At 46.7% G+C, this 25110-nt stretch overlaps 1 protein-coding gene and 1 long non-coding RNA gene across 3 annotated transcripts in view; both read right to left on the bottom strand.

The window, feature by feature from the left end:
- The window catches only part of CDC42 (cell division cycle 42), a 45531-nt gene extending 44725 nt beyond the window's left edge, over window positions 1-806 (bottom strand). Inside the window, exon 1 of one of the 2 annotated variants that reach the window (XM_036852199.1) lies at window positions 673-806. The gene's annotated coding sequence lies outside the window, so the exon portion shown is untranslated. The remainder of the gene's footprint in view (window positions 1-672) is intronic. The other variant, XM_036852181.1, reaches the window with a different exon arrangement.
- A 13526-nt stretch (window positions 807-14332) lies between these two features.
- LOC118885020 lies at window positions 14333-18825 on the bottom strand. The gene is made up of 2 exons (XR_005017432.1): window positions 18434-18825; window positions 14333-15230 (listed from the first exon to the last, which is right to left on the bottom strand). It is a non-coding gene; the product is annotated as an uncharacterized LOC118885020 (long non-coding RNA).
- Between the last annotated feature and the right edge of the window lie 6285 nt (window positions 18826-25110).

The raw sequence follows: 25110 nt of genomic DNA, 5'->3' as shown, positions 1-25110 counted from the left end.
CGGGACCGCTGAGGGAGGCGCACGGCAAGCAAAGCCCCGGGCCGTCAGCGAGCCGCGCGCTGCCCGGCCGCCACTTCCCCGCCGCGCTCGCAGTCCGCTCCCCTCCCCCCGCCCGCCGCAAAATGTCCGCGGCGGCGCCCGGCGAAGCAGGAAGTCGAAGCCGGGGCGCGGGGGGCAGACCCGGCCTGGGAGCCCGAGTCACCGCCACCCTGCGCACCCCAGGCGCCCGCCAGCGGCTCCGCGGTCCATGGCGCCCCGGACCGCCGCCCGCCCTAGGGGTCCGCGGCGCCGGGGGGAGGGGAGCAGGGCGGTCGGGATGGGTGTGACCCTTTCCTTCCGCCGCTGCCAGGTGACAGCCCGGCCCCGGCCGCGCCCTCGGCCCGGCCCCGGCGTCCCGGCCGCACACCTCTTGGCTGACCTGTGCCCCCCAGCCTTGCCCTCCGAGACCCCCTCCGCTCCGTCCCCCGACAGAACCCGGACCCGCGCGAGCCCGGACGGCGCCGCGCGAGCCTGGCACCCCCCCCTCCACCGCGCGCGCCCCACGATCCGAGGCTTCCAGGGATCCCAGAGATGGGGTGTCCCCCCCCGGACGGGAAGAGGCCGGGGGCGGCGCGGCGGGGACCGGACTGTAGGGAAGCCGCTCCCGCGGGGAGCCTCGGGCCCCGCACTCACCTCAGCTCCTCCGCCGGGGCGTTGGCAGCAGTGCGCGGGGTCTCCTCGGCTGCCGGACAGGGGCACGCGCCTGACGTCAGCACGCAGGACACGCACGGTTGGGTGCCCGCGGAAAAGGGAGGGATCGGGAGGCGAAAAGAGGCAGAGCGGTTCCGGGCGGGGCCTGAACTCATCCCCTGCCCGGGCTCTGGCCGCCTAACGCGCACGCGCCAGCCAGCGCCGCTTGCTAGTTGGTGGCTGGTATCCGTAACTCTTTCTCCAGTGGTTCCAATGAATTTGTAATAATGCTATAAACGGTCGTTTGCGAAGCGCTTCCACTAACATGTCTTTTGATCTTTGCAACCTTACAAAGTTTTATCATCCCGATTTTGCAGAGAAGACAGTGGCTACTCAAACAGGGGCAGTGACTTGCCCGAGATCACACTACAAGTGGACAGCCTCCTGACTCCCCAGGCCTGTATTCACTCCGCCTTGGCGTGAGAGCTGAGGCCTCGCTTCTCATCTCTGCCAACAACCCACTGTCCCTCGCTCCAACCACATCGGTCGTCTTTTGGTTTAGAGACTTCCTCCCCACCGAAAGGCCTTGCACTCACCGTTTCTCCTGGCTTCCTCCTCTTCAGCCCTTCCGTTGGCTTTCAGCCTTCAAATGTCACTGCCTTCCTGATCATCCTATCCACACAGCACCTGTTTATCATGTGTCTTTCCGGCTAGTGTGCAACCTTCGGGAGAATAGGAACCTTCTCTGTCTTTTCTCAGATGTTTCCCAGTGTTAGAGGGAAATAGCTTATCTTAATAATAGTTCGTTTATTGATGACTACCACAGTTATTTGGCCAAGAAAAACACCTATTTCCAATATAGTTAATAGTCGTATTTTCTTTTGGACTTTTTAATTACACAAGAAGAATAACTACATTTTTTGAGTGTTTACTATAGTATGGTGCTAACAGGTTTGCATGTAATAGTAGGTAATATAAAATTCATAACCACCCTATAAGTTAAGAACTATTACCCCCACTTATTGATGCATGAAGGTGTTAAGGGACTTACCCAATGTCACCGAGCCAGGCAGTAGCAGAGCTGGGACTTGAACCCAAGAGGCTGGCTCTAGTTGACCTACATACTACCTAGCAGGTTTATTGCAAAGAAATCAGGAGATAAGCTTCAGCTGTAGTCCTACCCCTAGTGATGCCAACTATTAACATTTTGGTGTACACCTTTCCAGATATTCACAGATGTAGATACATGTATACACATTTGTTGCACAAAGACAGATTGTACTCTGCATTTCTCTCTCAAAACTACATTGTGAGCATCTTTCCATGTCAAATAAAGCATCATTTTTAAAGGTTTCATTCTACTATATGGGCATTACAGTGTTTATTCAATCAATCTCCTACTGTTGGAATTTAGGTTATTTTTGGCTACTGTAAATTTTTGACTCTTGTAAAGATGCATGAGCTTAATTTCTTAAACTTGAGGGAAAACTGGTTGTTTTCTCCCCCTGCAAGACCAGTTGGCAGTGACCTTTCCTCCACCCCATCTTACAATTCCATCAGTGTCCCCAGACAGTGTCTGCCCTTTCCATCATCAGCAATATCTTGTGAGGTGTCACCCAACCCACTTGGCTTTTCCTGCCTTTATTCTGAAGACAAGGACTCACTTAGCACTTTGTCTATCATGTTGTCAGGTTTTTGTCAGAAGGACCTCCCCAACATTTTCACAGCCCCCAAGGCAATAGTGTTACTATTTGACCCCAGTCTACACCTTCCCCTGCTGCCAGCCCAGACTCCCACCTCCTAGTGCCCCTTCCCCACAGCACCACTGGCTGCAGCTGCTTCATATTGGCAGAAGGGGCAGCCTGTGGGTCTCCAGGCCTCCTTGCCCTGTGGTTACCAGCCCAGGGTCCGTTCCTTCTTCCTTTGGTAACAGCACTTCCACTTCTCCTGGGGCAAGCCTTCCCCCAGTTCTCAATCCCTGTGGCTCTAGAGGAGATGTCTACCCCTAGTTACAGGGATAGACATGTGACCCATGCTTGGCCAATCAGCATTTTAGAGGGCCCTCTTGCCACAGCATCTCAGCAATGGGCGTATGACACAATGAGAACCACAATGAGAAATGAGCCTTAGGTCAATTCTGAGCCTTTGGTCAGCACTGTCCAGTTGAATGAATCTATCTTCTGAGGGCAGGATGTACTCATGGCACTGCTGGTGGCCATCTTCCCACTGTAAGGCAAGAGACTACCTGAGAATGAGTCCAAGACAGAGGGCAAAACAGAGCTGAGAGATGGGACAGTGAAACCAAGTCCTAGGAGCATTGTTTGAGCCCTTGGATCCAGTCTTGCTTCAATTTTCAGTCATATTAGCCAATAAATTCCCTCTACTGCCTGCAGTGGAAGCACAAAGTCCTAACCACTGGACTGCCAGGGAATTCCCTGGATCTCAATTCTTATTAGGTCACTTCCCAGTTCAGGAAAACCCAGTGTTTTCTCCTTGCCTTCAAAATAAAATTCAAAGTCCTTTAGCCAGGTATTCTATGTCCTCCATGATCTGGCACCAACTTGCCTTTTCAAAGTTATTTCCCTTTCCCTTCTGTATTAGAGTTCTCCAGAGAAACAGAACCAATAGGAGATTGGATGGATAGATAGATAAATAGATAGACAGAGATCTACATCTATCTATATCTATAATATTTATCTATATTTCCTATTAGATATGAATCTATCTACCTGAAGAGATTTATTATACACAATTTATCACACAATTGTGGAGGCTGATAAGTCCCAAGATCTGCAGGGTGAGTTGGCAAGCTGGCGACCCAGGAACTGGTATAGTTCCAGTCCAAGTCCGACAGCCTAGGAACCAGAAGAGCCAATGTTTAAGTTGCAGTCCAATGGCCAGCAGGCTTAAGACCCAGGAAAAGTCAATGTTTCAGTTTGAGTCCAAAGCCAGGAAAAATTCTTCCTTACTCAAGGGTGGATCAGCTTTCTGTTCTATTTAGGCCTTCAACTGATTGGACGAGGCCCACCACATTAGGGAGTGCAATCTGCTCTACTCAGATATTAATATCATCCAGACACATCCAAAATAATGTTTGACCAAATATCTCAGCACCCCATGGCCCAGTCAAGTTGACATATAAAACTAACCATCACAGGACTTCCCTGGTAGAGCAGTGGTTAAAGAATCCGCCTGCCAATGCAAGGGACACAGGTTCGATCCCTGGTCCGGGAAGATCCCACGTGCTGCGGAGCAACTAAGCCTGTGTGCCGCAGCTACTGAGCCTGCGCTCCAGAGCCCGTGGGCCACAACTACTCAGCCTGTGCACCACAACTACTGAAGCCCACGCACCCTAGAGCATGTGTGCCACAACTACAGAGCCCGCGTGCCGCAACTACTGAAGCCCGCGCACCTAGGGCCCGTGCTCCACAACGAGAGAAGCTACTGCAATGAGAAGCCCGCGCATGGCAACAAAGAGTAGCCCCTGCTCGCCACAACTAGAGAAAGCCTGGGCGCAGCAACAAAGACACACGCAGCCAAAAATTTTTTTTAAAAGAAAATAATTTAAAAATAATAATAAAATAAAATAAATCATCACAAATTCCATCACACACCTTATGCTGAAGCTAGACTAAATTACTTAGTATTGTGCGTGCAGGTACCATGATTTCTGGTCTCTGTGCCCCTGCTCATGCTGTTCCCCTTGCCTAGAACAGCTTTCCTGCTCATCCAACCTACCTGTCCAGTCCCACTCTCCTTTCCACCACGAACTGTACCTTTTGCCAACACTGTCCTTGTGTCCCTTCCCACCTCTGTGACTCTGCAGATTCAGTGGTTCCCTCCTCTGTTTGCCAAACTCCTTTTCTTCAAGGACTAGCCTAGATCTCAGCTCTGAAAGCTTCGCTGACAACCCCAGGCACCAATTATTCCCATTACACTTGGTATTTAAAGCATACCATATTGGAATCATCTGTATCTGTGCTAACTAAACCATTAGGCCGTGAGCAGGCAGGGCCTTATCTTACTCATTGTTGTTTCCTTTTACCTAATTTCCCGGCACTCTGCCAGCCCTCAAAAATGTTTGATAAACAATGAATGAATGAGAGTCATCCACCTCTTCCACAAAGCCTGCTCTGCTTCTTGCCGCCAAAAGTGATCTCTGGGACTTCCCTGGTGGCGCAGTGGTTGAGAGTCTGCCTGCCAGTGCAGGGGACACGGGTTCGAGCCCTGGTCTGGGAAGATCCCACATGCCGCGGAGCAACTAGGCCCATGAACCACAACTTCTGAGCCTGCGCGTCTGGAGCCTGTGCTCCACAACAGGAGAGGCTGCGATAGTGAGAGGCCCGCGCACCGCAATGAAGAGTAGCCCCCGCTCGCCGCAACTAGAGAAAGCCCTCGCACAGAAACGAAGACCCAACACGGCCAAAAATAAATAAATAAATTTATTTAAAAAAAAAAAAAGTGATCTCTGCCTCTTCTAAACTCCCATAGCACTTATCTGAGGATTTCTTTGGGCCTCGCCCTCCTCTGTCATGTTTACCCATGCTTCCTCTGCCTGACTGTAAGCTCCCAGGGGCAGGCTCAGTGTGGGGCGCATCTTCATGCCCCTAAGAGTGCTCTTCAGGTGCCTTAACTGTAGTGAGCACTTAAACACTGGCTGAACGAGAGAAGCCTCAACACTGCGTTCTCTGCCAAATGCCAAAGAACGCAAATCCTCTACCTTCTCCCCAGAGCCTGCCAAGATTACTACAGGAGGCTCCATATTAAAGAGGCTCTCCTTTGTCGCCTTCAGTCTTAGGATTTACATGAGAAAATCCTAATTTAAGACCTTTCTATGCAGGGACTTCCCTGGTGGCGCAGTGGTTAAGAATCCGCCTGCCAATGCAGGGGACAGGGGTTCAAGCCTTGGTCCAGGAAGATCCCACATGCCGTGTGCGCCACCACCACTGAGCCTGCGCTCTAGAGCCCGTGTGCCACAACCAGTGAGCCCGCGAGCCACAACTAGTGAGCCCATGTACCACAACTACTGAAGCCCGTGCGCCTTGAACCTGTGCTCCACAACAAGAGAAGCCACTGCGATGAGAAGCACGTCCACTGCGACGTATGAGTAGCCCCCATTCACCACAACTAGAGAAAGCCCGCATGCAGCAACGAAGACCCAACGCAGCCAAAAATATTTAAATAAATAAATAAATTTATTTTTTAAAAAAAGACTTTCTGGGCTTCCCTGGTGGCGCAGTGGTTGAGAATCTGCCTGCCAATGCAGGGGACACGGGTTCGAGCCCTGGTCTGGGAAGATCCCACATGCCGCGGAGCAACTGGGCCTGTGAGCCACGGTTGCTGAGCCTGCGCATCTGGAGCCTGTGCTCCGCAACAAGAGAGGCCGCGATGGTGAGAGGCCCGCGCTCCGCAATGAAGAGTGGTCCCCACTTGCCGCAACTGGGGAAGGCCCTCGCACAGAAACGAAGACTCAACACAGCCATAAATAAATAAATAAATAAAAGAACGTGAATTTCTTAAAAAAAAAAAAAAAAAAAAGACTTTCTGTGCGATTCATAGGCGATAAAATTATCAAGAAAATCAAGGAAGTGATTATTGTAAAAATCCGGCTACTGGCTGCCTCTAAAGGAGGTTGTAACCTGGAATGGATGGGGGAGTGCAGGGTTGGTGGGATGGTATTGACAATGTTCTATTTCGTGACCTGGGTGACGATTACATGGATGTTTGCTTTATAAGCATTCATTGTACTGTACATGTGTTTTACGTGCTTTTTTTCTCACGTGTAATATTTCATAAAAATTAAGGTTAGAAATAATTAAATAAAACAAAAATAAAGTCTCACTGGTGTTACTAGAAGGCTGATGTTGTTGTGTAAATTTCTATCATCACTCAGACTCAAGCCTTCCCTTCCATTCTGATTTACTAGCTGGTCTTTCCCTCCTCTGACTGGTCACGGCCCAGGCCTTGCCAGCAGCTCCATTTTGCTGCTAGGACTCCAGATGTGCTCCTGCTTCGGCCTGCCACACCTTAGGGGGCTAGAGCTGCTGCAGCTGCAGCCTACTCCAAGGGCTTCGACCTCACCTCCTACCCTTCCTGCAGCCCCTCCTGCTGCCCAGCCTCCCTCCTCCACTTTGTGCCACATCATTATGCTTGTCCAGGGACCTGGACCCTTCTTGGAGTCAGAGAAAGGAGAGGAACTGACCGAACCTGTTTCCTACTTGCCTTTTCTCTAACCGGCCCAGGCTTGCCTCCTTCTCTTCATCTCTGTTACACATCTCTGGTGGAGATAATCTGGGTCACTGAAGAAGCATGGATGAGATGAGATAGGGAAGAGAAAAATCTAGAAACAACTGAGCAACTTCTTCCCTATCCGGTAGGGTTTGGTAAGAACCCAGAGGCACATGGCACAATGATGAAGTTTTAACTTCAAAATGACCTGAGAATCACTCATATGGACTAACTGGCCATGGGCACGTTGTCACCAATATTCAACAGTCAGTAGGTGTCTATTATGTACTAGGTACCTTGGAGGCAAAGGTGAACAATAGCCCCCTGCTTAACCCCTTCAGTGGCTTCTCCCGGCTCTTGCCCATCTCTCCGACCTCCTCTGGACCACCCACTCACTCACTCACTGGGCTCCAGCTACGTTGCCCTCTTTGTTATTCCTCAGACATATCTGAGCCTCCTGTGCCTACCCCAGAGCCTTGCGCTTGCCGTTCTCTCTCCTGTTCCACACGTGCCTGCTCCTTTCCACCCACAGGTCTTTGCTCAAATATCACCTCTTCAAGAAGACCTCCTCCCCACCCAGCTTCAGTGGCACCTCCAGCCCACTCTCACACCACATGGCTTTACTTCCTTCCTAGAGCTTATCACTATCCAAAATGATCTCACCTCTTTATTTTCCCCATCACCACTGTACCCTCAGTGCTAGAATATAGTGCACACTCATAAATGACTGTTGAAAAAAATACAATGAATGAAGGAGATACAATCCCTGCTCAAAGAATTAAGGTCACATAGTGGGACAAACAATAATCAAAATAAGTGATACTATGAGGCGTGTACAAGGATCTGGGGGAATAAGAAGAGTATTCACAATAGTTATATGTAATATTTATTAAGTACTTCCTAAGTTCCAGGTATTGTTCTAAGTATTTAATATGTATTATCTCATTTGAAATTCACAAGAACTCTGGAATATAGAAACCCTGATCTCCAACAAAAATGAGGAATGAAGAGGTTAGTAACACGTGGCCAAAGTCATACAGCTGGTAGGTGGATTCAAACCCAGAGATGATCAAGAAAGATTTCCCAAAGGAGCGAGGTTTAATCTGAGTCTAGAGGACTTGCACAGACTGGTCAGGCCAGGGTGGGGCATGCTGACAGAACAGAAAGATTCCTGGTGGAAAGAACAGGCATGTCAGGTTCACAGGCATGGAAAAGCAGGATGCTCAGGGGACAGATGAACTGCACAGACATAATGTTGAACATAGGAAGCCGGACACAAAAGGGTATATACTGTATTACTCCACTCGGTTCAGAAACAGGCAACACTACTCTAGAGCGATAGAAATCATAACAGAGTTACTTTTGGGGGGGTTGATGACTAGGAAAGGGCATGAGGGAGACTTCTAGGGAGCTGGTTAAATTCTGTATCTTCATCTGGAAGGTGGTTAGAGGAGTATGCCCACTTTGGATAAATTCATCGAGTCATACAGTTAAGATTTGTGCACTTTACAGGATGCGTGCTATATTTAAACCTTAAAAATTAAAGGTCACTACATCAGTAGTATTGGCCTAGAAACTAAAACACTTGGGATTTTTTTTAAGAAGTGTAGAATTTTTTCAATGATGAGGTTTAATGCCTGTGGATAAGGTAAGCAACGAGGAGAGGGATGGGGAGGAGTGGGAAGATAAAAACAGGATTTTATGTGGAGAAATGAGAAATGAGAAGACAGAGCTGTTTGAGAGAGGGGCTCAGAAGGAAAGAACAAGATCAAAGGGACAGCTGAGAAGGAATCACTCACTGAATCTTCCCTTAGCCAAGCAGATTCAGATACAATAACATTTATTGAATATTTCTGTGCTTTTGGTGCTGTGCTAGGGTGACACTAGCTGGGAATGAGACAGAAACGAGACAGGTGTGGGAACTGGAGCTCAGAGAGGTGACATGACTTGTCTGAGATCACACACCTCTTAAGTGCTGGAGTTACCTTTGCTAGAAACATCCCATTTGTGCTCCTAAGACAGGGCTCCAAAACACTAAGTACTGGCCCCAATTGAAGGCGGAGTTTTGGCTCAGAGGAAGTGAAGGGGAGGCCCTGGCTGCTTTGGTGGTGTTGGTGGCTTCCTGCCCAGAAGACACACCCAGCTTCAAAATCACTATTCTGGGCAGTCAGGTTGTTGCTAGGCACCAAGGGGGCCCTGGAGCTTTCAAGCAGAGCCAGCCAAAGGCAGTTAACCTCACCTCACTGCAATGTCAGGTACAGAACAGAGAAGAAAGCCAGCCACCCCAGCGAAGCCTGAGTGAAGCCTTCCTCTTTTGGGGGGTCTTATTTTCATCATCATCTCCAGCTTTAAACAGGAATTAATAATCTCCCTCCCTCCCCCCTCCCCAATGAAATGCTTGTTTCCCATGAATTCTAGTTATTTGTGTTCACTAGAAGGAAGCCCCTTAAGTCAGGCAGCAACCATGTGTCTCCTACAAAAATTAAGCTATTCCTAGAAGATCAGTCATGCGCAGGTCTCGTGTTGGAGGCCAAGAGCAGAGACTCCCTCTACGTGGGGTTCACAATCTGCTTGGGGACACAAACTAGGCACCGCATTACAGTGTGAGACTTAGAACAGGGCATGGCACGTTGCGTACACAATGCATATTCGCTGAATGAACAGGGACTTAGAACTAAAGGGAAGGTGTTATAGGAGCTCACAGGAGGGATTCAAATGCTGATTCAAGGCAGAAATCAAAGAAGGCTTCATGAAGGTGACCATGGCTATCTGCGTCACAAAGAATGAATAGGAGTAGGCTGGCAAAGATCAGGGGAGGCATAGAGATGGGGCATTTCGGGCCAAGGGAAAATGGCCAATAAATGCATGGTGGTGGGTGGAAAATGCTTAGCAAAATAGTCAACTCATTGTCAAGGGCATTGTATTGAGCTGCCTGTGGAAACTGACCACACATGGTGCTCCTAGGAAGGCCAGTTACACTTGAATTCTCCAGCCGCCACCACCATTTTCATGCACTCCTCATGGCCCCCACACTCCCCGGAGTTGGCTTCCTTTCCAACAGCCAGGGCCTGGCACCCACTCACTGCTCAGGGAGTAGCTGCCCAACAGATGACATATTTTTCCATGACTCTAGCCAGTTGCTAGGAATCTCATATTACCTTGTGGTCAGAACACTGGTTTTCACCAGTAGCCATCTGGCAGGAGCATTTTTCAATAACTAGATGCAATTATTCTCTTGTGGAACTGGAGTCACTATAATCACAAAGGGAAAATTAGACACGAGACATTTTAGAAATGCTTCCCTCTAGCTCCTCTACATTGTCCTCCTCTTGCCCTGTCACTCACAGAATTTAAAGTGTTTAGGGTTCTTTAGAATTGGGGTCTAGATTGACTCAGAAATGACAATGACTGGCATTGGTGGTAACTACTCAACTGCGTGGAGAAGGCACAGGAATCATCTTGCGGAGTGGCGACAGAGACAGGGAATGACTATTCCAAATCCCCACAGGGCTCTTGAAACACTTAAAGTTGGTTTACTCTTTAGTATCCAGGCAGTGTGACCTCATGGCAAGGGCCTGGGACTAGAGCCAGACAAAATGGAGATGAACTCAAGCTTCTCCTCTTACTGGGTTGGTTTGGGGTAAGGATTTGCATCTGTAAGTTCACTTCCATGAGAAAGCGTTGGTACCACAGGGTTGCTGGGAGACGGCACTGGGCATTGTGCCAGTTCTGGTTTGAGGTTCTGGTTCTGTAACTTACCTCTCTAAACCTCACTTATGCTTTGGAGATTTGACTCCATACCTGAATCCTCTACCTTGCTTTTTTTTTTTAAATGAAAGCTTCTTTATTTATTTTTGGCTGTGTTGGGTCTTCGTTTCTGTGCGAGGGCTTTCTCTAGTTGCGGCGAGCAGGGGCCACTCTCCATCACGGTGCGTGGGCCTCTCTCTCACTGTCGTGGCCTCTCATTGCGGAGCACAGGCTCCAGATGCGCAGGCTCAGTAGTTGTGGCGCACGGGCCTAGTTGCTCCGCGGCATTTGGGATCTTCCCAGACCAGGGCTCAAACCCGTGTCCCGTGCATTGGCAGGCAGATTCTCAACCACTGCGCCACCAGGGAAGTCCTACCTTGCTTTTTTTTTTTTAATATTTTATTTTTGGCTGAGGTGGGTCTTCGTTACTGCACGCAGGCTTTCTCTGGTTGCAGCAAGCGGGAGTTGCTCTTCATTGTGGTGCGCGGGCTTCTCACTGTGGTGGCTTCTCTTGTTGCGGCGGACCAGCTGTAGGTACGCGGGCTCAGTAGCTGCAGGCTCAGTAGTTGTGGCGCACGAGCTGAGTTGCTCTGTGGCATGTGGGATCTTCCCGGACCAGGGATCAAACCCGTGTCCCCTGCATTGGCAGGCGGTGAACCTCTGTATGTTGACAGCAAAAGACAGCTAAGGCTTATTGACATGAAAAATATACATACTAAACATGCATAACATATTTTGTGTAAATAAGAAGGGATATAGGGGCTTCCTTTGGTGGCGCAGTGGTTGAGAATCTGCCTGCCAATGCAGGGGACACGGGTTCGAGCCCTGGTCTGGGAAGATCCCACATGCCGCGGAGCAGCTGGGCCCGTGAGCCACAATTGCTGAGCCTGCGTGTCTGGAGCCTGTGCTCCGCAACAAGAGAGGCCGCGATAGTGAGAGGCCCGCGCACCGCGATGAAGTAGTGGCCCCCACTTGCCGCAACTGGAGAAAGCCCTCGCACAGAAACGAAGACCCAACACAGCCAAAAATAAATAAATAAATAAAATTAAAAAAAAAAAAAAAAAGAAGGGATATACGGGGATGTCGGTCCAGTGGTTAAGACTCTGCACTTCCACTGCAGGGGGCGCAGGTTTGATCCGTGGTTGGGGAGCTAAGACCCCACATTCTACACAGCATGGCCAAAAAAAAAAAAGGGGGAGGGAATATACATATTTGTGTGCACATGCATGTATATCTGCTTACATAATTTATATTTTCTGGAAGGATGCGTAAGAAACTTAATGGGAAGAGAGCCTTTAAATTTTCCATTTATACTCTTCTATACTATTGGACTTTTCTATACACATGCAAATGTATTTTATGACCTTAAAAAATGTCAACAGGAGTTACCATTTGGACCCTTTTTGGTTTTTTCATACTTTTTGTGTGAAATGAATCAAGAAATGTTATTTTCAATGGTAACATAAAGATGAGAAAAGCCAAAGAAACATCTTGCACACAGGAGATTGCAGACATGATGGAAAAAGCCCAAGGCTAAGGGGACAGAAATCCAAGGCTCAGATTCTAGCTCTACCACTTATGAACCAAGATACTTAACTGCCGGTTCTCAGTTTTCTCATCTGTAAAGCAGGTGTATTTACCTGAATAGGTAACCTCACATGAGTTAGGATTAAATGAATCAAGAATGCATCTAGTCTAGATCCTGGCACACAGTCAACCATCCCAATATAACATTCTCAAAGTTGGAGGCATAGTATTAATCTTCCTACCAAAACGCTTCTTAAGATTTGCCAGAGTAAGTGGCATTACCCAAACACATAAAGGAAACATATTGTACAACAGGGGGAATACAGCCAATATTTTGTAATAACTGTAAGTGAAAATAACCTTTAAACGTCGCATAAGAATTTTTTTAATTAAAAAAGAAAAAAGGAACCATAAAGCCCAATTCATACAACTTTTCCAATAGCTTTCCAATTCAACATTAACCTTAAGAGACCATGGACCTGAGGGTAATCTGTGGCATGTCTGGATGAACTCTCCTCCTTAAAATCAGTGGTTTTCAACCAGGGGCAAACTTGCCCCCAAGGAACATTTGGCAATGTTTGGAGACATTTTGGTTGTCACATCTAGGGGGTGTTACTTTTAACTAGTGAGCAGAGGATAGAGATGCTGCTGAATATCCTATAATCCATAGGACAAGTCCCCACAAAAGGGAATTACCTGGTCCCAAAGTGCCAAGGTTGAGAAAAACCAGTGCTAAGTGCACTCAATCCAGGAAACCTCAGCTGTTTTGTAATAAAACCCCCAAAGTGAAAACTTTTTGGTCCACCTGTAAATGCTGGTCCTTTACTTGCATGCTAAATTCTAGGCCATCGAAGCAGCTGAGAAACTGGAGCAGGTCAGGAAATTCCTTAACACCAGGAGTTCCTAATGCATACAGACTAAAGGAAATACCTTCAGAATGTTTGGAACAAACTGAAGTACTGACGATACAACACTATCAGAGCTCCTCCTTTGCCAATGTTAAATTTTACTCTTAGAATTTAGAGAGCTTAACCCAGTGGATGAAAGGCACAGTGAGTTCACCTACCTGTATGTTCACTATTCCCCAAACACTGTACGCCCTCACATCCCCATGCCTTTGCAAAAGGTGCACCTTCTGTCCAATGATCTCCTACTCCTAAAGTTCAATTAAAATGCCACTTCCCTTAGCTATTTCCTCTTTGCTTTTAACATTTTTTTTCAATAGATCTTTATTGGAGTATAATCGCTTCACAATACTGTGTTAGTTTCTGTTGTACAACAAAGCAAATCAGCCATATGCATACACATATCCCCATATCCCCTCCCTCTGGAGCCTCCCTCCCATCCTCCCTAACCCACCCCTCTAGGTCATCATGTTTCTTAGTGCTCTCTCAAAACCAGATGCCAAAAGGAAAACTAGCTTTACTCCAGCATTTCTAATGATATATTTGGATAGCTTCTTCCTCTCCTCAAAAACTATACATTTCCTTCAAACTTGGTTTTATAGTATTTATATGCTAGCATCTAGAAGAGTCCCAAAGGCACAGGAAGTACTAAACAAACATCAGCAGAATCAACACGAGTTCCAGCATGGAGTTAACCAGCTCCTATCCCAAAAGATTACTTTCCGAATTGGTACCAAGTGTGTTACAGGAGCGGATCTACAAATCCCAAAGCCAGGCCGCAGAGGCAGAAAGGTTCCTCAAGACTGGGTCATGCTGGGGAAGCAGCTGCTGTTTCCTCTCTGCCTGTCACAACCAGAGCTACTGCTCTGTCTCAGCTGTCAACCAGAGTACAGGCCTCCACACACACAAAGCCAGGATGACCTCTGTTTCGGGAAGAGCAGAATTGTCAGATGGTTGAGTGAGTTCTCTTACAGGAAGACGAGCTGTAGAACAAAGGTGACGAAAATGGAGAAAGAGCAAATCAAACAGCCCTGCCTGAGAGTTACCTCTTATGACCCTGTTTTACCCCTCTCAGTTTTGTCCAATTTAAATTCTGACTTTGAAAACAAAGGCCAGGCCTGTTCCTATTTCCCAGCTCAGTGAATGCCACATAGTTCTTATCTCGAGCTCACATCTACTCCAGATAATTATCTCACCTTTCTCAAATGCTGACTACTAAGAGCTAAACTGGTAAATCATCAAAGGACATTTTTACTAAAAACAGAACTTTAATATTTCAAGGACATCCCAAATGAGTTACTAGTGGGGTTACAGAAGCTTCCATTCATGCCACCACAACAAGAATCAAGAATATTAAAGTTGAAGCAATCACCCCTTTGGATACATAAAAACAATATATTAAAGCATGTCACAGAGTGCAAAAAAGGAGGCATTCAGCAGAGCAAAAACAAGCAGCAGGCTGACTGTCCTTACAAGAGGGCAGGGAAACTCATTCTGGAGTTCACAGTCCCAGGAAATAGAGCTGCTTCAGCCAAAACAAGGTTTTGGTTAATTCTTATTACAGCTAGTCAAAGGCAAGCTCAAAGAAAACCGAGGTTCAGATTTCCCATGACTGCAGTTGGATCTTATAACAAAGAGAGCCGTTGGTTACTTCTCACATGTAGGCTGAGCAAGAAGCAAGCAGTAGGATTTAGCCAGTGATTCTGACCCCAGGCTGACATCTCTGTGCCGGAGCTCTGAGCTCCTCAGGGAGGAAGGCCTGGAATTGCTCCTGCACCAGTATTTCCACAATCTGCTCCTTTGTGTGAATATCAGGTCTCAGCCACTGTCCAGCAAGCTCCTGGAGATGTCTGAGGACATCCCTGGGGCCAGCTGCATCCTCATAGCGGAACTGCCGGAACCTCTGCCTGGAGGCCGCAGGGTTGAGAGGACTCCCTCGTGGCACAGTCTCAAGGTCTTCTGCAGAGTTTTCATCGAGGCTCTCTGGTGGAACCTGGACCTGGGGAAGTGCTATCAGGACAACTTCTGGCTCCCCAGCCATCCTCTCATTTGGTGATGACCTTATTTCATCATTCTGGATTTCTCTATTTCTTTGTATCTCTGGGTACCCTTCAGTCTCCATTCTAGAACTCTGGAAAAGGATTTCTCAGACTCCTAGGCACAAAGAGAAAAGTCAGAGTCAGCAAAAACAAAGGATGTTAAAACCTCTTTGATCACATGGATCTGGTCCAGACCTAGGTTCCATCAACTTTTCAAACTTAACGGGGTTTCTTAATAAAGCTACTAGAGGGACTTCCCTGGTGGTCCAGTGGTAAAGAATACGCCTTCCAACGCAGGGGACACGGGTTCGATCCCTGGTCTGGGAACTAAGATCCCACATGCTGAGGGGCAACTAAGCCCACGTGCACCACAACTACAGAGCCCACATGCTCTGGAACCTGCACGCCACAACTCAGAGCCCACGCATCCTGGAGCCCGCGCACCACAACTAGAGAGAGAAAACCCACATGCCACGACTAGAGAAGCCCGCATTCCTCAGCAAAGATCCCACGTGCTGCAACCAGGACCCGATGCAGCCAAAAAATAATAATAATAATAAATAAATAAACTGTTAAAAAAAAAAAGCTACTAGAAATTCTGTTTTTGTTTCCTCTTGCTGGATCAACTGACACAATTGAGAAAATGTATCAATAGTTTACCAAAATGTAAGATGTAGATTCTCAAAGAAGAAAGAATGAAGAATGCTGGCCTTGCTAGCTGGAAAATCTTTCATCCATTTTTTCCCCCAATACAAACATATACGCATATGATTTGTAGGGGAAATCTTTAAAATCATGGGTGTTTGCTTCCTCCAGCCACTTTTATGGAGCATTTGCTATGTCCAAAAGCAAATTATGAAGAAGTGCTAAAATAGAGGAGAAAAAGGTCTGTTCATTTACATCCAACTCTACTGTCTTTTCCATGTCCCCCCATCTCTTTCATGAGAATGAAAGAAAAGCAAGTGTTTAAAATACTTTAGGGGACTTCCCTGGTGGTGCAGTGGTTAGGATTCCATGCTCCCAAGGCAGGGGGCCCGGGTTCAATCCCTGGTCTGGGAACTAGATCCCGCATGCATGCCCCAACTAAGAGTTCACATGCTGCAACTAAGGAGCCAGCGACCCATATCTAAGGAGCCCGCCTGCTGCAACTAAGACCCAATGCAACCAAATAAATAAATTAAAAAAAATTTTTTTTTTAAAAAAGGTACTTTAGGAGCTACCATCAGGGTGGAGTCTAAGGCAATTAAAAAAAAAAAAAAAAAAGGAAAAAGCCTTTATGTTAAGATCAAGATCCTAAGCTCCCACCGTGTATGGGAAATTGAACTTGTCAGAAGCCTAGCAGCATACATTTCCGACTCATCGGATGCTTGACAGTTCCAGGATTAGCAAACCAGCTGTAGTGGGAGGAAGGAGGATGGGGGCCAGGTGGGCAAATCAAATACCTGTGAAATAAGGTTTTGCTTCATTTGGGCTAGAGCCCCAGTCCAAAGAGGGATTATTTACAGGAAAACCACATCCTATGTTAATTTATTTAAAAGAAAAAAAAAAGAGAGAGAGACTTCAGATGACAGTATAAAAATGACTATATTAATTTTCACACAAGGAATGTCCAATCATAGATCATAACCCCTGTGATGAAGCCACTTTACAAGGATCATCTTTTTTAAATTAACACCACCTCCCCCAAGGATTAGTATGTTTAAAATCTCTCCTGCGTCAAAGATTCTCAAATCTGTTTCCTGCGCAACAACTGTCAGAAGCCAACAATCACAACACTGACCAGCTGACGTGAATTAAATGGTTCTCGGCTCCTAATCACCTGTTCTCTAAACATTCACTGACCGATTTTCTAGGAGCCTGGAATTGATTCTAGACTCCCATCACAGAGATATTCTTGGAGTACACCACTTCTTCTCATGTTATCTGCATTTTTATTCAATCAACAGGGTGTGCTCATCCCCAAAAGTAAGTTGTTAACTAATCCAGGTGATAAGAAGGACAAAAGCAGAATATCTCCAAATCTCAGGAGTGCCTTCAATAAAAAGGAAATATTTAGTCAAGGAAAGGTTGGATGAAACACTGTAGGAAAGCAAAATCTTGGTAACAACTTAAGCCATCAACAGGGAAATGATTCAATAAAGTACTGTCCCCCACTCAGTGGAATACTATGCAGCCTCGTAAGGAATGAAGGAGGCCTATGAGAGCTGATATGTAAAGCTGTCCATAACACAGCACCCCGTGACCAAGGTGCAGATCAGTATATGTAGTATGATCCCATCTGGGGAAATTAAAAATACATACACATAAGCATATATGACCAGATATATCCCCAAACAGTACCTGCTTCTGAGGAGCAAGAACAGTAAGAGGGAAACATTTTTCTTCTATCTTTCTGTATTGTTTTCTTTTTAACTACACCTATATTACTTTCGCGACAACTCAAGAGGAAGAAACTTTTCAGGTTTTCCCCTCCTGCTCAAACCCTTTCTGCGTGAAAACCCCTAATCCACTTAGAAAAACACCCTTTTACTAATTCTTCTAGTTCCTAGCACCAGAGGTTTTTACAAGCTCGACTTTTAGGAACAGTCTCAATTGTCAGTAGGCCAGTTTTCAAGGTTGGTTCTGAAAGATGGACCAGCTCCACGATTTACCCAGCTTCTAAATCCTATCGGTTATTAGAAGCCCACCTGCCAGACAGAATGCTTACCCTCACCAGTTAATAACTCCAGTTTACGGAACCCTTATTTCCTACCTGACACTGTGCTGAGCGTTTCACATTCTCTACGTGATCCTCTTAGCCACTCAGGTTAAATTCTTGATAGGACTCTCTACCGCCCCGGTTATCTCCATTAACGGCAGCCTCCGCCGCTACATTTGTTGAACTTTACAAGCCAGATACTGCGCAACAGCTTTCCCTCATCCAATGCTCCCGATAACCCAGTATGACAGTTACTGTCATTTCCACTGACAAACTTAGGCTCAGAGAAAGGGGACTTGCCCAAGGTCACAAGGCTAGGAGGTGGCGGGACCACTCAGCCCAGTACAAAAATCCCCGGCGTCTCCGCAGGGATCTGAGCCCGACTCCTCCCACCACCTGGGCGCGGCTCAGAGGGCCGAGGTCCGGCCGGAAAAGGTGCGTCTGTGGCTCCAGAACTGGGAAGTCCTCCTCCTTCAGGGCTGAAGCGGGGCCCAAGGCCACGGCAGGCCGAGCAGCCGGCACACCCCGCGGGCAGGGGCTCCCTGCTCCTAGGGCCGCCCGCTCCCACCCGACGGTGCGCGGGGGAGGGGGAGGCGCAGGAGGCGGGAAGGGGAGTTCACCTGCGCAGGTGCCCCTCCGAGGGCGGGGGGATGGGGGCGGCTGGCAATGACACGCGAAACACCGCCGCCGGCTGCAGGAACGGGAAACCAGCTTCCCGGCGCCAAGCTTTGTAGCCCGCCGCCGGAACCGGAAGTCGCGCCCCGCCCGGAAGCTGGGAGCAAGGGGGAACCGGGTTCGAGGCGCCCGGTCTCTCTAGGCCTTGGCGGTGCTCCGCAGCTTCATGATCTTAACCCGTTCTGGTCTCTTGGCTCCCTCAGTTCCCAGTTTTCCCGACCGTGCGGAGCTTTGGGCACGGCCTAGGAGTTTTTCCGGTGCGGGGAAGGCCTTTATCTTTCTGAGCCGCAGTTTGCCCAACAAAATGGAAAGAGGATGAAGCAGGAATCAAGATAGTCCTGGAGCCTGCCCGCAGCTGAGTCAGCGCCGCACCCTGAGGTTACACCCTTAAGCCTTTGCACCACCCAGAGGAAAGAAACCAAAATAAGAGGGCTGGTTGGCTGGCTGCTGTTGGCTGACAGTGGTCTGTATGGCTTCCAGTGGAGTCACTCCAGATGGACAGAGGGCGCAAGTCTGTTAGGTGTCTCCGTGTACCCAAAGAGACCCCCGCCCACCCCCAGATAGTGAGCATGTGCCCGTGGGGCTTTGGCAGTCTGTCCAAGGGGAGACCCCGTGTGCGTAGGAGGCTGAATCTTAGCCCTGTGTGTCTCTTCTTCGAGACTTTCCAGTTGCCATCGTTAAGAACTGAAATTTCGAATTCTTACTAAGCTGGTTTGAGTCTAGGCACACAGGTTAAATAGCACAGCCTGTAAGAGAAGGTGCAGAGATGCTAACCGAGGCAGACTTCCCAATTCACTTTTATTCCTGAAGGGAAGGGACTTGGCCGTCCCATTCTCCTTCCAACTGGCCTATCCAAAATGGAATGGGCTAGGAAATTAAGAGGGGCACCTCAATGCCTCCTCCTGGGTTATCACCCCAGAGCCAATGTCCCTGGGGAAGGGAAAATGTGCCTTTTGTCTTCACAGCCACCACTGGTCAGTAAACTCCTAGATGGCCAGGTACTCGAGTTGGTGGTTGGAGAACCAGAGCTCCTTGCCATGGCCCTACCCCTCCCTCCCCTAGCGACTGTGGGCCCTTCTCCCACTCACTCCTACAGTGCAGTTGCCACCTTTACCTCCTCTTAGCCTTGGTTTCCCCATCTGTAAAATGAAGGCATTGAACTAGAGTAAGGACTTCCAATTGTCATTCCTCCCCTTCAATTCTTTTTTTTTTTTAATCACGTATCTATCCAGTCTTTTATTTAATCCATCTGAATTTTTGATGCATTTCACAGTAAGTTGTTGACATCAGTACACTTCTTCCCAAGAACTTCATCATACATATTGTTAAAATTCAATATTTGTTTGTGTACTTTTTTCTTATGAGATTCACTTACAATGAAATACACAAATCCTATGTAGCATTCAGTGGGTGGGTTCTGACAAATGCATCCATTTGACAAATCCTTATCAAGATGCAAAACACTGTCATCACCCCAGAAAGTTCCCTCATTCCTAGTCAATCCCTGTCCCAAAATCAACTTCTGTTCTAATTCTTTCCAGCATAGATTAGTTTTTTGGGGTTTTTAAAATTTTTTTTAATTTTTATTTTTGGCTGCGTTGGGTCTTTGTTGCTGTGCGCAGGCTTTCTCTGGTTGCGGCGAGTGGGGGCTACTCTTCGTTGTGGTGCGCGGGCTTCTCATTGCAGTGGCTTCTCTTGTTGCGGAGCATGGGCTCTAGGCGCGCGGGCTTCAGTAGTTGTGGCACGCGAGCTCTAGAGCACAGGTTCAGTAGTTGTGGTGCACGGGCTTAGTTGCTCCATGGCATGTGGGATCTTCCTGGGCCAGGGCTTGAACCTGTGTCCCCTGCATTGGCAGGCAGATTCTTAACCACTGCACCACCAGGGAAGCCCTAGATTAGTTTTGCTTGCTATACAATTTCATGTAAATGGAATCATATAGTATATAGTCTTATGTAGGGCTTTTTTTTTTTTAAACATCTTTATTGGAGTATAACTGCTTTACAATGGTGTGTTAGTTTTTCTGCTTTATAACAAAGTGAATCAGCTAATCATATACATATGTCCCCGTATCTCTTCACTCTTGCATCTGCCTCCCACCCTCCCCTTCAATTCTTAAGTTCTTTGGGAATGCTTCAGAAAACTGCTCAGGTGAGAGGAATGGGGGTGGGGGGGTGGGGGACAGCTCTTTGGGTCCCAGAGCAGCTCCAATTTTACAGGTTTATAAATTTATATTAAAAGTATATGTGTTGTGGCTCTGCATAAGATTATGGTATCATTCAGGGCAAAATTTAAACTTTGTACTTTGCCCCACTCCCTCATCTTTTCCCTCCCTCCTGTTCACTCCATCTGCTGACACACTAGGCTTCTTGTTATTTTGCCAACCTGACAATCTCATCTTCACACAAGCTCATCTTCACCTCTTTTGCTGATCTCTGCTTGTAGTGCTCTTTTCTGAGATCTGCTCATCCAGGTTCTAGTTCAAATGTAGCCTCTCTAGAGCAGCCTTCACTGCCCTGCCATTCTTTTTTTGTTTTTGGCCACACCTCGACATGTGGGATCTCAGTTCCCCGACCAGGGATTGAACCCATGCCCCCTGCCGTGGAAGCACAGAGTCCTAACCGCTGGACTGCCAGGGAAGTCCCTGCCCTGCCCTTCTAAAGGCACCCATCCCATTCCTTTATAGCCTGTTACCCTGTTTTTATTACCTGTTCATTATTCTATCTCATCCACTAGAAGCAGGGTCCACAAGGCCAAGGACCTTGACCGTCCTCTCACCATGCCTCCAACACATACAACTGAGCATGGGCTGGGGAAACGTTCACTGAATGAATCAATGGGTAAGTGAATGAACAGAGAAGGCTTGGATTTTATGATAAAGCTAATCTGAGAAAGACCAGCAGGGACATAGATATAGTTTAACAAAATTAGGTTGGTTTATTAACTTGCTGCAGCCAGGGAGACAACACCCAGAGGAACCAAACAAAGGAAGAAACAGGGTTATCATAGGATTAGGGGGCAGGGTGGAATTTAGGTGAAAATGAAATGAAGCAGTGTTGATAGGCTCAAACCTCACTGTGTGGAGAGGGGTTAACATTTGACTTGGGCTGAGAAGTGAACTCGTGGTCTTGTTTCCTTGGACACCACAAAGTTAAGATCAATATAGAACTACTGTGTCCAGAAGCCCCTTATCTGAAGCTCTGCACCTGGGCTGGTAATCCAGGCTGCTTCTCTGTGTCAAATCTGGCTCCAACCCACCAGACAAGAGGGGAATGTTCTGTTCTCCCTGACATGATTTCAAAGAGTTTCTGACAGTCTCTGGTTTTAGGGAATGAGGTTTCTCAGCACTGTGTCTTTGGTATTAATTGACAAAAGAAGGTTTGACAGCTTCACGTTTCACAGGAGTCCCTTGATGCCTCAATCACTTGGATGTGCGGGCCATCGAGTGCTCCAGGGTTCCCATGGCAGTGTGACCCCAGCTCCCTGGGCCCCATACTACTCTGGGCCCTCATTAGAACAATGAGCCAAGTCTCCTTCCATGCTTCCTGTCCAGACTGGAATCTCGAGGGTCCGGCCCAAGTTGGGGTCATTCTCCTCTGCCCATTCCTGGCACAGAATACCAGTAGGTGCTCAGTCCATGTCCATTGAATCTAACTGTTGATAGGTTTTCTTTCTTTTTAAAAATTTTTAAAAAATTGTAGTATAGTTGATTTACAATATCGTGTTAATTTCAGGTGTACAGCACAGCAATTCATTTATACATATATATGTATATATCTATTCTTTTTCATATTCTTTTCCCTTTAGGTTATTATAAAATATTGAGTATAGTTCCCTGTGCTATACAGTAGGTCCTTGTTGATTATCTACTTTATGTATAGTAGTGGGTATATGTTCATCCCAACCTCCTAATTTATCCTTCCCCCCACCTCCCTTTCCCCTTTGGTAACCATAAGTTTGTTTTCTATGTCTGTGTGATAGATTTTCTAAATGGAAGGAAAAAGAAGTAGATGGAAAAAAAAAATGGATGGAAGCATATCAAAATGATAGAAGCAGCTGTGTAAGAGAGGTGGGAACGTGGGTGATTTTTACAAATCTTTCCCAAAGTGGAAGTTTCTAAAACGTAACCAGTATGAATGTTCTGAAAAAAGAAAAGATAATAGAATTGTTGACTCTTAAGATTAAAAAAGTGAATTTTTTTAAGGTGACCATGTTTTTATTTTTCTTTTTGAATTAACAAAAAAAATTTTTTTAGTTGAGGTAGAGTTGAAAAAAATGAACTATTGACACTTCAATGATTTTAAGATGAGAACTAAGTTGTTGATATCGTGGTTAAAAAGAGCATTGCCACGCTGATCCTTTATCACTTTTATTTATTTATTTTTTAATATTTTATTTATTTTAAAAAATTAATTAATTTATTTATTTTTGGCTGTGTTGGGTCTTTGTTGCTGCACGCGGGCTTTCTCTAGTTGTGGAGAGCAGGGGCTACTCTTCATTGTGGTGCGTGGGCTTCTCACTGCGGTGGCTTCATCTTGTTGCGGAGCACGGGCTCTAGGCGCGCGGGCTTCAGTAGTTGTGGCACATGGGCTCAGTAGTTGTGGCTCGTGGGCTGTAGAGTGCAGGCTCAGTAGTTGTGGTGCGTGGGCTTAGTTGATCTGTGACATGTGGGATCTTCCCAGACCAGGGCTCGAACCCGTGTCCCCTGCATTGGCAGGCGGATTCTTAACCACTGCACCACCAGGGAAGCCCCCTTTGTCATTTTAGAAGAGAATTGAAGTATTGATGTTGTGCATCTTCAAAAAGTGGATTGTTCTTCATGATTTAGAAAACAAAAACAAAAAATTGTTGGTGTTGATACTCTAATCATTACTCAAAAAATTAAATTATTGTCTATATAGTTTTTAAAGGATTTGAATTGTTGATACTTGGAAATTTTAAAAAAGAAACTTGAATTATTCATTGAATTGTTAGCACTTTTAGGCAAGATGTCCTAACTCCCTGTTGGCCATACATGAGGAGGGTGTCGTAGAAGCTCTCAGCCTTCCCCTGAGAGATGCTCTCAGCCTTCGCCTCTCAGCCTTCCCCTCAAGGACACTTGAGGGCCCATCGCCCAGCCACAGGGTGGAATTTTACATGTTTGGCTGCCCTTTGTCCTAAAATTATTTTGGAAAATTGTCTAAGGGCTCTTCCCTGACCCACTGGGAAGAAGTAGATACTGCAGGGCCCTGGGAGCGCCTGACAGTTGCATATGTCATCCAGCATCGTCTGCATACAAATGATTAACATGTCCTGGCTCCAGAATTTCTCCCATCCTCCTCCACTCCCCTGTGATGCAGAGGTCTCTGCTCTGCTGGACTCAGTTCCTTCCTTGCCCTGACTCTGGCCTTGTCAGACTGGTTCTTGGGCTTTTGTAGGAGCTGGAGTGGGGCTAAGGACTGGAGGAGAGGGTTTTGGAGGAAAGAGTTGAGATTCCAGGGGTGGTTTTAGGAGAAAAATGTGTGGCAGTTGTAATGTGTGGAACAGAACCAGTGGATGGGAAAAGAAAAAAAGGGAATTTTAAGAGATACTGTTGATATAATCACTTTGAAGAGCAATTTGGCAATTGGTAAAGTTGAAAATGAGCACACTCTCCCAGTCAGCCATTCCACTTCTAGAAATATGCCCTAGAGCCACTCTCACATGTGCACCTGGAAATATGTCCAAGGATGTTCACTGAAGCACTATTTGTAATCAGAAAAAATTGGCCCTGCTCTAAATGTCCATCAGGAGGGGGAAAGGATAAATAACTAGTGTTATTGGGCAATTGAATACTCTACAAAACTAGCAGCAATGAACTGGAGATAGATAAATCAGCACAGATGAATCAGCATAAATAGACGTCAAAAATATTGGGTGAAAATATTGGGTGAAGGAAGCAAGTTGCAGAATAATCCATATGGCAAGAAGCCATGCATGTATTTTAAAAAACCAAAGCAATGCAATATATTGTTTATGGATATTTATATTTGTGATAAAAATATAATAGCATGGAGTGAGAGGATAAACACCAAACTCCTTTTATCAGTCAGGATAGGTTAGGTCCATGCCAGTGTAACAAACACCCCAAATCTCAGCAGCTTGTAACAAGACTGTATTTCTTGCTTGTGCTGCATGTCCACCAGGGGGCAGCAGAGAGGCTGTGTTCCACATCTCGCTCTGGGGCCAGGCTGACCTGGAGCCACCAGTTACTGAGGCAAAGGGAAATCGTCCTGTCTCTCAAATCTTCACCTTGGCCAGAGCGAGCCACATGGCCAAACTCAACTTCAAGAGGGCAGGTAACAGCTATTCTACTATGTGCCCCAAAGGAAAAGCAGTAAGTAATATTGGTGGATAACCCCACACCCATGGTGGTGAAGACCCCTGGGAAGAGTACAAAGGGGCCTCCACCTAAACTGTAGTTATTTTAGAAAATATGAAGCAAAAATGTGAAATTTGTTCATTGAGGAGGGAGGCTATTTGGGTGTTTTGTTTATTATTCTCCATGTTGTATCTTTTAAACTTTTCAACACTGGAAGTATAACTTTTTAAGGAAGGGAACAATGGAACAACGTTAATATTAAAAATTGTATACGTGTGTCCTTGT

Source organism: Balaenoptera musculus, chromosome 1, assembly GCF_009873245.2.
Source record: "Balaenoptera musculus isolate JJ_BM4_2016_0621 chromosome 1, mBalMus1.pri.v3, whole genome shotgun sequence".
Taxonomy (NCBI): domain Eukaryota; kingdom Metazoa; phylum Chordata; class Mammalia; order Artiodactyla; family Balaenopteridae; genus Balaenoptera; species Balaenoptera musculus.
Note: the sequence above shows the minus strand (reverse complement) of the source record. Positions and strands in the feature narration are given on the sequence as shown.